This window comes from Callithrix jacchus, chromosome 10 (genome assembly GCF_049354715.1).
Source record: "Callithrix jacchus isolate 240 chromosome 10, calJac240_pri, whole genome shotgun sequence".
NCBI lineage: Eukaryota > Metazoa > Chordata > Mammalia > Primates > Cebidae > Callithrix > Callithrix jacchus.
In genome coordinates this window covers 54235471-54254864 of record NC_133511.1, presented here as the reverse complement: position 1 = coordinate 54254864, position 19394 = coordinate 54235471, and the positions used below count along the sequence as shown (strand labels likewise).

General features: G+C 36.8%; 1 protein-coding gene and 1 long non-coding RNA gene across 51 annotated transcripts in view; both read right to left on the bottom strand.

Moving 5' to 3' along the window:
- PICALM (phosphatidylinositol binding clathrin assembly protein) overlaps positions 1 to 19394 on the bottom strand; it is a 105870-nt gene that overhangs the window by 69179 nt on the left and 17297 nt on the right. The window lies entirely within an intron of this gene.
- LOC128929030 (uncharacterized) lies at positions 9316 to 10783 on the bottom strand. The gene is made up of 3 exons (XR_008474912.2): positions 10745 to 10783; positions 9680 to 9777; positions 9316 to 9452 (listed from the first exon to the last, which is right to left on the bottom strand). It is a non-coding gene; the product is annotated as an uncharacterized LOC128929030 (long non-coding RNA).

Below are 19394 nucleotides of genomic sequence, written 5' to 3'. Positions count from 1 at the left end.
TTATTCATCTCTTTAAAATTAAATTTAACATTTTTCTTTAAATAAAGCTTAAAGAAATCATCCATATAGAAGAATGAACAACATGAAAACTACCTTTATGAATATCCACCCTAGAATGCTCTTTGCAACAGTAAGATAACAGGGCAGACATTTGGTCTGTAACTGAGCTGGATCTCAGTCTGTTCATATAAAATATTTGTCTTACTTCTCTCCCTTTAGTTCTACTGAATTAGCTGAGATCAGTTGATAACTAGCTAATACTGAAAACAAAACTGAAAAAAAATTCTTAATAAAACTCAATTTCACCTACAATCTGTTTATGTACTGGCAAACTCGATGAAGAAAACATAAAATAGCCCAGGCACAGTGGCTCCTGCCTGTAATCTCACCACTTTGGGAGGCCGAGGAGGGCAGATCACCTGAAGTCAGGAGTTCGAGACCAGCCTAGCCAACATGGTAAAATCCCATCTCTACTAATACCAAAAAAATTAGCTACACATGGTGGTGAGCGCCAATAATCCCAGCTACTCAGAAGGCTGAGGCAGGAAAACTGCTTGAACCCGGGAGGTAGAGGTTGTAGTGAGCTGACATCATGCCACTACACTACAGCCTGGGTGACAGAGTGAGACTCTGCCTCAATAAAAAAAAAATAATAAATATAATACAATATAATATAGTTTAATTTAGAGATATGATAGAGGATAAAATCAATAAATGAGTTATTTTACTTTTAAAATACATATAAAATGTAACATATAAATGTCTCAGCTATAACTTCAAAAAAGGGAAAAAAGTTATTCATAATTCATTAGTGATCTGTTCACTTTTAATCTTCAGTGTATAATGATTAAATATGAATTCAAATGACCTAACTTGGCCTTGATTGCTAGCAAGAAATGACAGTGTAACTACAAACATTTATTTACTTAAAATGTTTCGTTTAGTAAGTCCCATTATTACACAAGTTAACATTTGATAAATACATGCTTTTTAGATAAGCTGCTACCCTGGCCAATACTGCTTAAAGAACAAAGAACAAAACATTCAAACAGAGTACCCATGGAACAGCTGAATGACACAAAGCTTTCACAATTCAGACTATTTGCAACAAAAATCAAACAGTAAATCCAACTTGGATATGCATGCTTCAGTTTCTGAGAGTAAAAAACGCAATTTAATCTCTAGATCTTCACAGAACTTTATAATTGGCCTATGGCACTGAACATTATACTAGATTTCTGTTTCAATGACAATATTTTAAACACACACACACAGTATATATATATAAATATACACACACACACACCATGCATTATATAGTATTAAATTGTGTGTGTGTTTAAAATACTGTCGTTGAAACTGAAATCTAGTATATGTTCAATGTGTGTGTGTATATATATCTTTCTTCTCCCCACTGCATCACTGTCATCTTCTTTGCAATGCCTCCCATATGCCAAGTACTCTTATCTCAGGTGTTTGGTACTGCTGTTCCTTCTGCCTAGAATTCTCTTCTCCTAAATACCTATGCTGCTTGCTCCCTTCACTTCCTTCCTATAGATATTTGCTCAAGTGTTACCACATTAAACTTCCCTCAATATTTACGTAAAATAACAAAGCCTTGCGCATTCCCCTATCTCTAAATCCTCATTACCCCCCTTACTCTGCTTATTTCTCTCCAAAGCATTTATTACCATCGAACTTATCATAATCTGTTTAATGTCTTTCTCTCTCAAAATGTTTTTAAGTTCCATGTGGGGAGGACTTTTTTGTTCTCAGTTCTATCCTCAAAGACCCAGAATACTGCCTCAAATGATCAGTCATATTTTTTAAGACATTCATTTTGGTATGCATATGGGCACTCTTAACAGGACATTTTTTTTTAAAGCATCCAAAATTGTATCCTTACATAAGCTAAATCAACATCTTACAAGTATCTATACAACCTGCTATTCCCAAAAGGTTGACAATCAAAGCTGAGCCCAATACATGTGCAGTTTCAAATTTCAAATTAAAAGAGGATCGAACAAATCAAGGTTTTTACTATCATACTTACTAAAAACTATAGTATGCTTTAGTATTGATCACAGAAAAACTGGAGTTATTCTGAAGGATAACTCCAGAAGCTAAAAAAAGAAAAAAATACTTCACACATAATAAAACAGGAAAAATGAAAAATTCACATTGAGATTATGAATTTAGAATAGACCAAATGTAAAACCAAAGTTATACAAGTATTACCAGTGGGGTGTGGAGGATATTGAATAAAACTAGCAGTATATACTTTCCCATAGTATTTAACTCAGCCAGTCATTTTTCTCCATGCAGTAATTTTTCATCTGTACAATGCTTCTAATATAACAGTACCCTGAAAATGCTTCCAAGTTTGAGCTCCAAATCAGGAAGGAAAATATTCTTCCCACCTGACTAATCAAAAGTAAACTGCCCCAAACAAAAGTGACACTTATCCTGGGACTCTCAAAAGTTACTGCTTTTCCCACTCTCCATTTAGAAGATACTATTACTTAAAAAGCAAAAACTGTAACAATTTCCCTTGCCAACCAAAAAGTTACCAAAATGAGGAACAGATCTCATATTTTCTTTTCATTATTTATCTCAAGAGTACAAAAACTGAGGTACCTTCCTGAATATTCATTAACAATTTTACACAACTACACACACACACACACACACACACAACCATAATTACCATATGGCAGGTAGGGTCTTTGCTTGAGGTATGAGTGAAAATTTATGAAGACTTCTAAAATTTAAGGAGATGAAGATAACAGGCCTAAAAATAGGCCTACCATGGAAATGAAAATCACTTTTCCATGTAGAGAAAGCAGTAAGAATCAATACCCACCATATAAACATAAATGCTGTCACTTTATTATTTCATATGTGCTTCAACAAACAATGACTTACATAGATAAAGCTGATGTTAATTGTATTTACATAGGCAAGGTCACAGGAGCTAAGTGACAGGTTAATGACTAGAATTAAATTTTTGCAAAGGATAAGGATCCATTAAAACATACAGCAAGTGAATGCTCAACCAGCCAATTTAACACACGTTCTAAATCAAAAACCAATTAAAAACAAAAACAATAGAAAAACAGAAATGCAAAACACTATTTTTATATTCTGGGTAAGTCTTTTTTTTCTTTAACAAAGTACAAAAAATTTAGAAGCAACCAGTTACCAAATGGTTTCATTAATGTTACAGTCATATTCCTACTGTAAGTCTTTACAGAGTCTTCGCACCAAGCAGAATTCATCAACTTCAGCCTATACAGATTTCCCCAGGCAGACTTCATCAACTTCAGAAACTTAAATTAGGATACTCAGGGTTCATTTCTATGGCAAGTCAGGCAACCCAGACGGTGGCATGCACCATTAAAAAGCAAAGGTCTCAAGTTCCCATCTAAACAGGAACTCACTAGGCTACATCAAAACCACAGATACCCAAGTACAGTTTTCTAAAAAAGAAGCCTGGCTTAAACCAATAATACTTTTTTTTGTTTTTTGTTTTGTTAACACATCCCAATCATTTAGCCAAATACAGTAATACACATAAAATTTAGTAATCCCTTTCAAAAGGGAAAGACACCTTTTTTTACAACTGCCCTCATAATTTTACAAGCTAAGATTGATTTCTTCAGTCATCTAGAAAATTGAAGATACACTTAATTTCGAAGGCAAATTAACTGGTTAATCAAATTTTGATTCACTGATCCAATCTTTGTAATCTTTCCTTGGTGAGAGTAGGAACAAAAAGAATATTTGCCAAGAAATACTACAGGATAAGAAGCCTTTATATGAAGTATCAGCAATTTTTTTTTCATGTAGCAAATGTTTTAAGTATTTCAAAAGTATGCAAGTTGAAATTAGACATAAGCTAACTGAAGTTACACACAGGCACCTTTGCCCTAGTCCTAAGTGTCAAATGTCTAGGAAACACAATGAACAGTCTTACTTCTTAATCCAATTATTTGTGAAAGGGATCATAAAATATGGTCCAAATTAAGATTTTATCTGTAAAGTTTATGGGTCTTCTGTGAGAAACACAATGTTGTATTTTTATATAACTTCCAATAGAAATAACTCAAAACTATGCTCTTAAGACTGACTTACACCTTAATAAATCTAACCAACATATTAATTGGACTTTAATTACTGGGAAAATACTCTTAAAGACAAAATATGAAATGCTCAGTATAATGACAGAGATTGACAAGATAATCAGATGCTTTTTTAACAATACTAATAAAGCTAAGGAACCTAATTCACAATCTACATGTCCAAGAATAAAGAGTTAATCAAATGACATTACAGTCTGACCATGAAATACTCTGAGGTCAACAAATGAAGGGTACAAAACTTAAAAGCTATCAGGGGAAAATGTTCACCATATATTAAGTCAAAAACCATAGTAAAGTAAAATACAAAGTATGACTCCATTTTTTAAAACTGTTATGTGAGGGGATGGGCATTGTGGCTCATGCCGGTAATCCCAGTGCTCTGGGAGGCTGAGATAAGATGACTGCTTGAGGCCAAGAGTTTGAGACCACCCTAAGCAACATAGGGAGATCCTATCTCAACAACAACAAAAATAATAATTTTTTGTTGAGACAGGATCTCCTAAATTTTGTACATTTTTTTGAGATAGGATCTCCTAAATTTTTAAATTTCATTTATTTATTTATTTTTGAGACGGAGTCTTGCTCTGTTGCCAAGCTGGAGTGCAGTGGCACAATTTTAGCTCACTGCAACCTCCACCTCCCGGGTTCAAGCAATTCTCCTGCCTCAGCCTCCCGAGTAGCTGAGACAACAGGTGCACACCACCACATCCAGCTAATTTTTGTATTTTTAGTAGAGGTGGGGTTTCACCATGCTAGCCAGGATGGTATTGATCTCTTGACCTCACGATCTGCCCACCTCCGCCTCCTAAAGTGCTGTGATTACCAGCATGAGCCACTGTTCCTGGCCAAAATATTTTTAATTAGTGGCTGTAGTGGAGGCTGAGGCAGGAAGATAGCTTGAGCCCAGGAGTTTAACGTTACAGTGAACTGTGATTATGCCATTGTACTCCAGCCTGGGCAACAGAGCAAGACCCTGCCTTAAAAAAAAAAAAAAGGTGTAAATGTGTAATATTTTCTCATATATACTGTATTTGCCCAAATGTAGGGTGATGCATAAAGAATCAAACACTTCTAAAATGACTCAGCAACTAAGTCCTATATGAACGGTTAGTAAAAAAGAATGTATAAAAGAACTATAACACTGTTACTCCCATAAACTTATCTCAGTACCTCTCAATGTCCCATAGCACACAGCAATTCTGTATTGTAATTTATCCCACACCTTTTTGAACATTATCATAATCAACAGCAGTAAGGAGAGTCACGACACATTCTTTATTTCTTTAAGGATGTGAGGAAGAGGTGGTACAACAGTAAGAGTTGCTAGGCCAGGCATGGAGTCTCACGCCTGTAATCCCAACACTTTGGAAGGTTGAGGAAGGTAGATCAGTGGAGGTCAGGAATTCGGGACCAGCCTGGCCAATATGGTGAAGCTCCATCTCTGCTAAAAATACAAAAATCAGCCAGGCTTGGTGGCACATGTTTTATAATCCCAGCTATTTGGGAGGCTGAGGCAGGACAATTGCTTGAACCTGGGAGGTGGAGGTTAAAGGGAGCTGAGATTGCCATAGCCATAGCAATCCAGCCTGGGTGACAGAGTGAGACTCCATCACAAAAACATTTTTAAAAAAAGAATAAGGGTTGCATGGTAAAGTAACTATGAATTTGGCAGGTCAACCAGGAATCTGACCTGCTAGAAGCAGGTCAATATTTTGAACACCAGTTCAATGGTAGATGAGTCTTAAGGAACCTCTACACCCCATGCTCAAAGTAAGTCAAAGTCCTATCTTTTTTTGAAAAAAAAAAGGCCAGGTGCAGCGGCTCATGCTTGTAATCCAGTACACTGGGGGCTGAGATGGGTAGATCACTTAAGGTAAGGAGTTTGAGACCAGTCTGGCCAACAAGGCGAAACCCCATCTCTACGAAAAATACAAAAATTATCTGGTTGGTGACACATCTGTAATCCCAACTACTTGGGAGGCTGAGGCATGAGAATCATCTGAACGTGGGAGGCAGAGGTTGTGGTAAGCCAAGATCATCCCAGTGCACTCTAGTCTAGGTAACAGAGTGAGAGAGAGTCCATCTCAAAAAAAAAAAATTAAAAGAAAGAAAGAAAAAGAAAAAAGCTGCAGTTGTAGGAAAAAAGCAGTGTATTAGCACAACTAGATATGCTATTTCTGCCACAGTGTTCTTAGAAACATGAATGGGCTAAGATTCACACACATAAAAATTAGAAAATATAGAGTGGGACATGGTGACATGCACTTGTAGTCCCAGCTACTTGGAAGGCTGACAGGAGGATCGCTTGAGCCCAGGAGTTTAAAGATGTAATGTGCTGTAATCATGCCTATGAACAGCCACTGCACTCCAGCCTGGGCAACACAGTGAAATCCTGTGTCCTAAAAAAAGGCAACCCTCCCAGGACCAGAAATGTACAAATAATTCTACTATTTGTAAAACTGCCATGTAAAATGAAAGTGCCTTCCCTCCCTAAAAACTATTCAACAAAAAAAAAAACTATAAATCTTCACAAATGTATAGTTTTGAAGATTTGATTATCTGATCCTTTTATTTTAACGAAGTTCTTTCCGAAGAAGATAACCTGAAAAGACCTCCATCAATGCTAGTTTCAGGTGCTTATGAAGAAATATAAAATTTAACATAGATGTAAGTATTCCTGGAAATACACGTATCACATAATTGCATAACTGTGTTGGGTATCTTCAGAACACTTTACAAAGCAACAAAATAAAGTTATGTTGCAGAGATCAGAAATATACATGAGGAATGAAACAAACTGTCTTAATGTACAAGAATGGATGGTGACAGCCTGTAAAACAATGTCTAAATTAAATTTAATTTAAATTTAAAAGGCCTTACACAAAAGGAAAGATGTTACAGAACTTTAAAAAGGGGACTCCGGATGACCATTTTGTTTTTTAAACACAAAATATACAAGATACACATGAATGTAAAATGAGTCAAATGTTATGTGGTAAGGTATGTATGAGTGGGGAAAAGAAACTATTTTTAAATCATAGATTACTTTTCTATTAATTACAAATTTATGTATGTATTTATTTGTATAAAAACAAGGTCTCCCTTTGTTGCCCAGGCTACTCTTGAACTCCTGGGCTCAAGGGATCCTCCTGTCCCAGCCTGCCCAAGTGCTGGAATTACTACAGGCGTAAGCCACTGCACTCAGCCAGATTACTCTTATAGTAAAGTTTCATATGTATTCTAACTACTGAGTTTCAATATTGTAAGGTTGACTGCTTCATCTATATCCCTAACATTTATACATTCGCAAAGGTAAAATAAATAAAACTTGAGGGGCTGTCTCACTGGGAAAATGTGGGCTTGCTTTATATTTGGGGTTACCTTACATTCAGGTATATACAGTATGTGTGTATACATGTTTGTGTATATATATATTCCAAAATGCTTAAAGTGAGACAGAGGATGGAGCCACACACTTTCAGAGCTATCCCTTTTGCTAGAAATGACCTGCATGCAATTCAAATCAACAACTGACTGCTTTACCTACTGATGCCAAATACCAAGATACACAAAGCTGAAAAGATGCAAAATTGCTCCCCTACTAAACTGAGGTCTTTGGAGGTAAAGATACAGCCTCACAATACATTGTAGTGGTTGTAATCTGTATGTACAGGATTCAGAGATAGCAAAAAGATCTAGTGATATTTTGGAGGGGAAAGCAAATTTTCCCCGGTTTCAATTTCATGCTCTCTTAACTCATCATACCAGTTACAGCACCTTTCACACTTCATTACAATTACTAGCTCATATATCAGTCTCTCCTATGAGAGAGTTCACTAAAGGGAGTATCATGTCTTCTTCATTCTCATATTCCCAGCACCTAGCAGGATACATCTTAAATGTTTATTAAATTAACATTAATATATGAAATGTAACTTAGAAGACACCTGTAGAAAGCAACAGTATTTTATTAATCTAAGCTTTAGTGCAGCAATAATTTGGAAAAAAATATGTTAGCAATCTAGGGAGTAGCATAATTGCTTTTTCAAGTTTATACCACCCCATATTCCTCCTGCCAATAGAGTGAGATTATGAAAAGATGCAAAATTGCTCCCCTACTAAACTGAGGTCTTTGGAGGTAAAGATACAGCCTCACAATACATTGTAGTGGTTGTAATCTATATGTACAGGATTCAGAGATAGCAAAATAATAATAATAAAAAGCCTCTACTTCAAGAATAGAACATAGAAGGTATTTTCAAAAAGACATTTTTCTAGCAGAGAAAGGACTGACATCCTTTTTATCTGTGGCAGAGGAAAGATGAGGAACTGAAAAGGGAATATGTAGAGAAGAAAGAATTCAGATAGAGCTGGGTACATAAAAAGCAAACCCCTAAGATATTATATATTAATACATGTCTGAAACTTAGCTTCTTAAGTCATGACTGAGCCAAAGCCAAATTTACTGAACGGTCCAAACTTTAATTTTAAAAGTACAAACTGAATTGTTTTAAATGGAGTCATTATGTAATTGCCCTAAAATTTTTATCAACACTCAAAACATATTTTTCAAATCACTCCAACCTACTGTCTCTTAAAATTATTTATTATTTGTCTCTCTACCCACTAATGTCATAAATAGAAAAACTCTTAGAACAAAAGTAGAAAGTTTAAGTCATGAAAATGCTCTACGGAAAAACATGGACTCTTGGAATACTCTGACTTCACTGCCACTGACTTGTATTTTCAAGTAAGTTGTTCCTCCCCGCTTCCTCTGATTATCAAAATGTTTTAAATTACTACGTAAGCCTTCTTAATATAAGAAAATGTAAACCTAGAGCTTTTCCTTGGCATTATGGTAAATTCCGCATTCCTACCACTAGATGGCAAACTTACAGAGGAACAATAGGACAAGAACAAACATTCATTCAGGCTCATCTGTAAACCACATCCTTATTGTTTAGGATTGCATTCTAGTATTCTGAAGTGGTGATTTTTCAAACCTAGACACCTTAAGCCCATCCAGATTCCAAATAAGGATTATTGTAAGGGATAAAGAAAATCATATTTTGGTTAAAGTACCACCTCAAAGATTTATTACTTCCATGTCAATTTTTAATTTATCAGAAATGAAAAATAAAAAGCTATTTAATGGAATAAAAACTCATCACAATATAATTAAAAATTTTATTTAAACTTAATAAGAAAACAAAAGAAATTACAGTGCTCCAAAATGAAAAAATAACATATCCATGGTATAAATTACATTCTCTTCTTTGAAGATCTTAAATTTCATAATGACAACCCCACCTATAGGAAAGAAAACATATTAAGTATCAAGTAATTTAAGAGCAAACACAAAAATTACAAACACCTTTTGTATTACGTGCTAAGAACTTACTAATAATTTATTAGTCCAGTTAAATATAATCAGGACTCTCAAAAAAGCCATCTAGTATTGGATCAGAAATATACAAAAACCTCATTTCCTAAGCAAAATAAAAGTCAACTGAAAATACATCAGGAGTACTACTTACCTCCACCAATGCTGTGAACCCAAACGGTCCAGGGTGGGGGCAGAAAAATTCTTTAATTCCAACAAGACTGGGAAAAAGAAACCAACGACTGAGAAGCTCTGCAAGTACAGATTAGAGTACTATAAATGAAAAAAAAAATTATCTGGAGAGGTTAAAGGAATTGGGACTAAGTCTGGAGAAAAGTATGTCATTAGTTAGGAATGACCAACAGTTCTGGTTTTGTGCTGGAACAGTCCTGGTTCACACCTGTTGTCCCAGTGTCCCATTCAGATAGCACATCCTTTCATTCTTAAAAGTGATCCAAGTTTGGATGACAAATTATATATCACCTTAGTTATAAGCACCCTAATAAAAGTTTATATGTAGCTAAGAAATTAATGTACTACGAGTAGTAGCTATTCATAGTATATTTGCATTTTCCTTTTGTGAGTGCTATATTCTGGTTCTTTCTCAGCCTCCTTAAAACACAAACATGCTTCTGCTCCGCCTACTTTTGTCTTCTCACCACCCTGCCCATGATCATTTTTTAACAATCATCTCTGCTCCTTTTTCACCCTGGGAAATTCATCTAACTTCTTAACCTCAAGGAAAATCTGTATGCAATTAATTCACAAATTTCTTCTCAGAAAAATCAATCTAAGATCTGGGGAGTTAGAGACATTAGAATTTTTCACCTGTGTCCAAAAACATTTCACATTTAAAAAACAAGCACACAGTCTCAACTATAATGTGCCATTTTTGTTTTAATCAATAACATTCATTTTTAACTTTGTTAAATTCTCAGGAATCCTCTGTCTCTTTGTATCTTCCATAATGGGTGACACAGTGCCTTACACATGTGTTCATATGACAGCATAAATTTATGGATTTGTAAGCAAAACCAAGGCCCATTTCTTCACTCTTAAGATCCAGGAGACAGAAGTAAGGGTTAACAAGGAAGAAAACCTTCCCTGTAGGTAGGTTAAAGTTATTCATTAATAGTCAAGCCCAAATCTAAAAACTAAATAGGAATCCAGAAGATTTTTCATATCTTCTCTTAAAAATTTTTCAATTCTGCCCACTCACAGGGAATAATGGATTGCAGTTAGACTTTGCCAGAGTCTCCCTCACTCAGAAAACACAAGTTCCGTTCCATGTCCCAAAGCACTTAGAACAATGAGAATCTTTATATTCCATCTTCATGAAGCTCTGCAACCTTCTGTAAGAACAAATAGAAATCTCATTTATTCTAGTACTAACTGCATACTATAATATGCCAATGATGTCTTAGGAGTTAGAAATATACAATAGTGGACAAAATTCCTATTATCATAGAGCTTACATACTAATGGGAGGAAAGTAATCAATAAACAAATGAATAAATATATGCCAGATGGTGGTAAGTGCTAAGAATTTCTTAGTTCTTGGAAGGGATGGGGCTATGTGTTTGGGGGAGGTTGCTAGGAAGGAGCTCCGCATAAAATGACTTTTGAGAATTATGGCAACAGTGGTAGTGTGCCACCAATGGCCTGGAGTGGAACTGACCATCCTGATCAACTACCACCTTCCACATAGTGAGCATGAAGGCCTCCCATTCATTCTGTATCTCACATGTCTGCTTCACCCATGCTAAACCAAAGATACATCAAACAGGATCTTCTCTTGGTAATTTTGCAAAGCCTCTAGTTTTATGTATATAGTACTAAAGACAGCGGAAATCTCATTTATTTATTTACACATTTCACAATTAAAATGAACTGTTCACTTTGAGTCAAAATTACACCAGCCATTCATTACACCCGCTTAAGTGACATACCTGTGGCAAGCAAGCATCCAAAGACCCTGTAAGCCAGGGGTTCCCAAACCCCAAGCTATGGATGGTTACTGGTTCATGACCTGTTAGGATCTGGGCCACACTGGCTGGTGAGCTAGCAAGCATTACTGCCTGCGCTGTCTCCTGTCAGATCAATGGGGGCATTAGATTCTCATAGGAGAGCAAACCCTATTGTGAACTGCACATGAAAGGAATCTAGGTTGTGCACTCTTTATGAGAATCTAATGACTGATGATATGAGGTGGAACAGTTTCATCCCCAAACCATCCCACTACACACCCCCTTCCTGCCAGTCCATGGAAAAACTGTCTTGCATGAAACCAGTCCCAGGTGCCAAAAAGGTTGGGGACTGCTGCCGTAAGCCACTGGGTAACAAGTGAAAGCCATTTCTGAAAAATCCTTTTTCAAACTGCTGGAACCCAACGGCAGTAACGGCAGATGTAGCACCAAATAATAACCTATCTACATGGCTTTAAATTTTGAAATAATACTCGGTAAGTGGAAAATATGAGCAATTTTAATACATTATTAATATTGAAGCCATTAATAAATCATCATAAAATAAAACCAAAGTATTTTTCCTAGTAAGTTTAATCTGAAGCCCTTAAGTTTCTACAAGAAGGAAAAATCAATAGGATTATTTTACAAGAAGAAATAATCACCAGGGCAAAAAATATCTATAAATATCTATCTTCACACACCTCATGATCATACAACTGTTCTTATAAGATTCCTAGCAAAGTACAGTGGTATGCACCTGTAGTCCCAGCTACTCAGGATGAACTGGGAGGATCACTTCAGCCCAAGAGTTTGGGCTGTAGTATGCAATGATGACACCTGTGAATAGCCACTGAACTCCAGACTAGGAAACAGTGAGACCCTGTCTTGAAAATTTTTTTTAAAAAAAGACTCCATTTAACCCACATCACCTATTTCTCAGTATTAAAAAGTCTGACAACTTCATTTCCTGAAAAATGCCTTTCTTAAAAGGAATTATAAAGTATCTTCTGTATATCTTTATATAGATCTATATTTAAATAATATCCCATATGTTTTCAAAACCACATTCTATCTATGAATGGATATATGAAGAATCTCCTATATTTCTTAAAGAATGTATTCTTATCTTGGCTTGTGTGAGAAAGCAATATAAACTTTAAGTGGTCTAGACAAATAGGAAGGAAAATGTAATCACCTTTCTCCCATCATTCTACAATACCAATCTTTCAACATTTTTTTATTTTTTGCTATGATTGCAAAGGATCTTCAAACAAATCTACCCAACTTTTCAAGTTAATCTATTCCTAAACTTGACAAACACTGGAAAACATTTAACTAGTTTTTTTCACTTTTATGTTAGATACCCTCCAGAGTGACTGGGATTGGAAGGTGTCTTGTTATTAGCTCTTTTTTTTCCCCCCCATGACAGAGTCACTCTGTCGCCCAGGTGAGTGCAGTGGCATGATCTCGTCTCACTGCAGCCTCCGCCTCCTAGGTTCAAGCAATTCTCCTGCCTCAGCCTCCTGAGCAGCTGAAATTACAGGCATGCACCACCACACCGGGCTGATTTTTGTATTTTTAGCAGAGATGAGGTTTCACCATGTTGGCCAGGCTGGTCTTGAACTCCTGATCTCATGATCCATCTGCCTCGGCTTCCCAAAGTGCTGGGATTACAGATGTGAGCCACCGTGCTCAGCCATTTTTAGCTCTTTCTGTAAGATGTTTCATTCAATTTCCCCCTATTAAAAATCTTCTGGCTCACATTTATTTGGTAGTCTGTCCTAAGTACTATTCATTTTCAATCTGGGCTTCAAATACTGATGATGAAGATTTTAATTTACCATCACTGAAGTTCTGCTCTAGACTCTCCTGCTTCCATGCTTGGTCCCATATATTTCCATGTGCTACAACAATACTGTAACAGGACTAAGCAACATATCAGAATGAGCAGAAGAATCTAGGATCAAATTTGAGATTCATGGTTCACTGTGATTTCAGGCATTTAATTAGTCACTCAGTTTTCATTTCTACATTTAAAAAATAGGATTAATACTTAATTTTCACAACATCGTGGTTAAGTAGGGTGATAGGGTACTTTATAAGCTTTAAAGCACCATTACAAATACTTTTATTTTTTTATTACCATCATTTTGTATTTATGTTTTCCCTAATTTTAGGAGATAATTTCTCTACCACCTTTCCTATACCATATTATGAAAATTCCTCAAACTCAATTACTTCTGCAAAACCTTCATTATCTAATGCCCAATTTCTTCATCAACTGGGAAGTGCTACCATAGATACTTGCACTAAATCTTAAGAGTGGCAAAACTGTTATAATGCACATACGATTTCTTCCTTTCTTTCTTTTTAAATAAAGACAGGGTCTTGCTCGGTCACCCAGACTGAAGTAGCTAGGACTACAGATGCATGCAACCACATCCAGCTAATTTTTAAAATTTCTGTAGCTACAAGGTCTCAGTATGTTGCCCAGGCAGGTCTCAAACTCCTGGCCTTAAGTGATCCTCCTGCTTCCGCCTCCCAAAGTGCTCAGATTACAGGCATGAGCCACCATGCCTGGCCAAGATTTCTTTATAGATTACAAAATTCGTTCATACCCCTAGTCTTCCAATTGTACCAACAGCCTTGTTACAAGGCAAGGAATGCTCTGTTATAATTATCTCTGTTGTAAAGATTTAAATACTTGTTTAAAGCAGCACAAACTAGTGGCTGTGTTGGAACTACATTTTTCAAACAGTAACCTTTCTACTAGCGGGATAGATGAAGATACACATACACTACACATACAAACTCTCCCCCAATTTCCATGTGGTCTGAGTGAGACTTGTTATCACTTCCTCTAATTACTCTAAACTCCACACATGCTCACAAATTCAGTGTTGTGTTTAGTTCTCACAAATCTAATTCTAGCATATATGGTAGGCCACATCTTGTCTGGTTTTGTATATCCTCATTGGCATCATCATCTTCATTGTGGCTATAGTGAACTAAAGTTGACAGAATATGAGGAAAGAGACACAATATTCAACTCAAGTTCACAAACTTCAAAAGTTCTGGGCATTCCCCGTCTCCAAATGACTCAAACTGCAAGCCTTAATTTATAAGCAAGTTTAAAGAAGTCAAGAATGTCAAAGAACAAACTAAAATAACTCACCAGATTTTAGATGAACAGGTCTTTTATGATTTTAATGAGAAAAACATAGGGCAATTTTCCAGTCATCTTTTGCCCTACCGATGTAATTACTATCAATTCTAAGTAATAGCAGAAGGGGTAAACTATGTTAAAAGAGGCCTCAAAAGTTGGAACACATTCTTAGTTAGTCATTAAGTTAGGAAAACATAACTCTGATGAAGAAAGTCAAACAAAAATCAATTCTAGACTAAGTCTATAAGCCCAAGGATAGGAAGCAACTTATTAGTAAGTTTCTCTCTTAAAAGGTTTCAGGCTGGGTGTGGTGGCTAACACCTGTAATTTTAGCACTTTGGGAGGCTGAGGCAGGCAGATCAGCTGAGGTTAGGAGTTCAAGACCAGCATGGTCAACATGGTGAAACCCAATCTCTACTAAAATTACAAAAAATTAGCCAGGCATTGTGGCAGGCACCTGTAATCCCAGCTACTTGGGAGGCTGAGGCAGGAGAATCACTTGAACTCAGGAGGTGGAGGTTGCAGTGAGCTGAGATAGCACCATTGCACTCTAGCCTGGGGAACGAAACTCTGTCTCAAAAAAAAAAAAAGGTTTCCAATCTCCTGATAGGAAGAAATGGTTCTCTCCCTGCACTTGCACCTTTAGGCAGTCAAGGAATATCTTAGTATCCCAAGCTGCTCTATAAATAGCTTTCTAACTTAGCTGCCAGTTGCAATTCTATAGCTAATTTTTAAGTTACTAACTATGGCTGTTCTTCATTGCCACTCAGCTATGCCAAGCAGTGTTTCAGGGATGGGCTACAGAAACTACCTGAAGATAATGCCTTGATCCATTCTAGGTCAGCAAGTCAAACAGTATTTTGCAAGAATATGACAAACAAAAATGACAAATAACCAGATGAATACTCTATAAAGTCTAAGATCTTAAATTAATATCCAACACAAATTCCAAACCTGATAATGAATATATAAATACATAGTTGTGTGAAGAAAAGTTACTAAAGCTAATGTTGAGAAAAGAAAAATAGAGAAATATTGTCTGCTAAACCCTAACTTCTCAGTCATCAAACAGCTGGTTTTACTTCAAAAAGGAAATGTACAAATGGGAATAAGGATAATGTGATTATATCTTCCAATTCTGAAAACAGAGGCAAAGTGATCACATAAAGAAAAAACCAGAGGGCCAGGTGCAGTGGCTCATACCTGTAATCCCAGCATTTTGGAAGGCTGAGGCAGGGGATCACATGATGCCAGGAGTTCGAGACCGGCCTCGCCAACACGGCAAAAGCGTGTCTCTACTAAAAATACAAAATTATTTGGACATGGTGGTGCACACCATGTCCAGCTACTCGGGAGGCTGAGGCATAAGAATGTCAGCTACTCAGGAGGCTGAGGCATGAGAATCGCTGGAACCCAGAAAACAGAGGTTGCAGTGAGCTGAGATCACTCCACTGCACTTTAGCCTAGGCAACAAAATAAGCCTCTGTCTCAAAAAAAACAAAAAACAAACCAGAACTTTACTCCAGTTCCATACCAAAAGATCAAATGCAACTACTGTGTAAACTTATTTTCTCTTGGATATTCAGTTTTAATTCATTGCAGAGAAACCCACTCCATTTTGTATATATCAATAAATCTTCACACCAACCTTACATATCAAAACCAGACAAATTCCCCCATGACAGCTCACCTGAAATAAAGTCAGTAACTGTACGTAGTGAAATTCATTTTTTTCTTTTTTCTTTTTTTTTGAGATGATGGTGTCTCACTCAGTCGCCCAGGCTGGAATGTAGTGGTGCGATCTCAGGGTTTCATCATGTTGGCCTTGAAGTCCTGACCTCAGGTGATCCACCCACCTTGGCCTCCCAAACTGCAAGGGTTACAGGCATGAGCCACCACCCCTGGCCTCTTTTCTACTCATCTAAGAGAAATGCTACCTTCCAAAATTCTGCCCCTCCCTTTCCAAACATGCAATCTGAAGACAGATGAACTTAGAGAAGTTAAAATTTTAAAAGTACCAACAACAATTAAAACTAGTTTCCTAGGTAAAACTACATTATTGAACCCAACTAAAGATTATTCTAAACCACATCAGGCCAGGCACATTGGCTCACACCTGTAATCCCAGCACTTTGGGAGGCCGAGGTGGGTGGATTACCTGAGGTCAGGAGTTCAAGGCCAGACTGACCAACGTGGCAAAACCCTGTCTCTACTAAAAATATAAAAATTAGCTGGGCATGGTGTGAGTGCCTGTAATCCCAGATACTCGCGAGGTTGAGGCAGGATAATCACTTGAATCCGGGAGGTAAGAGGTTGCAGTGAGGCGAGTTGCGCCACTGCACTCCAGCCTGGGCTACAAAGTGAGACTCTATCTCAAAAAACAAAAACAAACAAAAACAAAACACTACATCAATAAGTTGCTTATTTAATTTCAAGTCATAAAAGGAAAAAAAAAAAAAAAGGCCAAAAAGAAAGTTCACCCTTTTTTGACAAATAAGTCAAAACTAGATGTAGATGTACGGTAAGTAAAAGCAAATTTTTTGGCTCTTAATGGCTTGTCACTGGTACACAAAAGGCTGTAAGCCAAAAATGTACAAGCAATTACATCTAAAAAAAACTGATGCAGCCTTGACCTATTACAGAGTTCTACTACTAAACAGATAAATGCAGTTCCCCGTTCTACAAAACATATACACAGTATACATGTAATTTAAGAAACACAGTCCTTCCATCATGCAAATTAAATTAAGGATCCTGGCAACAATGATTATGTTTATATGTGTTTCTAGAGAATTAAAATTAAGAGATGAAAATAAGGCGAAGCAATTATCCATAAATTCATCACTTAATAATTTTAGAATGATGTCACTATGGTAGAGCATGTATGGGGTGATGGATTAGTGATGATCCTTATACCCCTCAACTGATCACCCAAAATGAAGAACGGCCAACACATACAAGACAATTAGCCAGCATAGTCACTTAGACTGTGATCTATACCACCATTATCACTCTTTTTCGTGTATCAGATTCATAAACCTGGCATAAACAGTCTGAACTGATCGAGTGAACCAACTAAAGTAAAATCATATTTGAATATTTACAACACAAAGATTAATTCCCTCCAACAATGTTACTTTTTTTTAAATGAGTTTTTTTTTCTTTTCTTAAGAGACAAGGACTTGCTCTGTCACTGAGGCTGCAGTGCAGTGGCGCAATCATGTTTCACTGCAGCCTCACACTCCTGGGTCCAAGTGATCTGCCCACTTCAGCCTCCTGAGTAGCTGGGACTACAGGCATGCACCATTGCATCTGGCTAATTTTTAAATTTTTGTAGAGAAAAGGTCTCTACTATTCACATATTTTTAATAAGGGTAGAAACTCCCTTTCTTTTTTTACATTCAAGATACACACTGGAAAAAAAATACGTTTTTATTATTATATGTGATAGTGGTTTTGCTATGTTGTACAAGTTGGCCTCAAACCACTGGCCTCAAGAAATCCTCCCACCTCAGCCGCCTGAGGAGTTGGGACTACAGAGATGCAGCACCACACCTGGCTGAAAATTCACATTTTTGTTACCCAGTTCCTCCTAAAACAAAAATCACATAAGACAATGCCACCTATTCCTACCAGTGATAGTTAAGATATGCAAATTCCAACTGGTTTTCGAATATTGATATCCTAGTAGGTGGGACAGAACACTCTGATGGAGAATGAAGCAAAGGCTCATAGAGAAACTGTCTCTGGTCTTCACTTCCAAAGGACCAAGCCTACAACAAAAAGCTAAAGGAACACGATTATAGCATTAGAGAATAGTAGAGAAAGAAGGCAATTTGGAAAATAAACTATTTTACTAATGGATTTTTATGAGGTCATAAGGAGCTAGGGCCAGTACCCTATATTCCAGTTAGAGCTTATTCCTCTTGAAGCATATGGACAATTTATCTTAAGAAGTATAGGAAGTTGCACCAGGTATGGTGGCTCACACATGTAATCCCAGCACTTTGGAAGACTGAGGTGGGCGATCACCTCAAGAGTTCCAGACAAGCCTGGCCAACATTGTGAAACCCCATCTCTACTAAAAATACAAAAATCAGCTGGGCATGGTAGCATGTGCCCGAAGTCCCAGCTGCTTGGGAGGCTGAGGCAGGAAAAATCACTTGAACCCGGCAGGCAGAGGTTGCAATGAGCTGACACTGGGCCACTGCACTCCAGCCTGGGTGACAGAGTGAGACTCCATCTCAAAAACAAACAAACAGAAGAAGTATGAAGTTGACATCTCAAAATGCAATCTTACATATTTACAGAAATTATAGTTCTCAAAGAAAGCTCTCTCCTATTTATCTACACATTCTGTGTAAGTTTCTGTGAGCTAAGAGGCTCTCCTTCAGATTATCTGACCTCTAGCTGAGGTTCTTCACTGCCATCTAAATGTTAGATTTATTCTCTATGTCTTCTTTTTAATAGTGTTTTAGTTTAAGTATCTGGAATAGCCAATAAGTCTACTGATAAATAGGTTTGTATAAATATTGTGTTAATAATGCATGTCAATTGCCCAAGACCTAGAAAGGTTTCCTTAAAGGTGAGCTATTCTCCCCATTTTGTACGTTATATCCTAACTAAACCAACTGTTAACAGTTGGCTCTGTGTCCCCACCCAAATCTCACCCTGAATTGTAATAATTCCCACATGAAGGATGGGACCAGGTGGAGATAATTCAATGATGTGGCTGG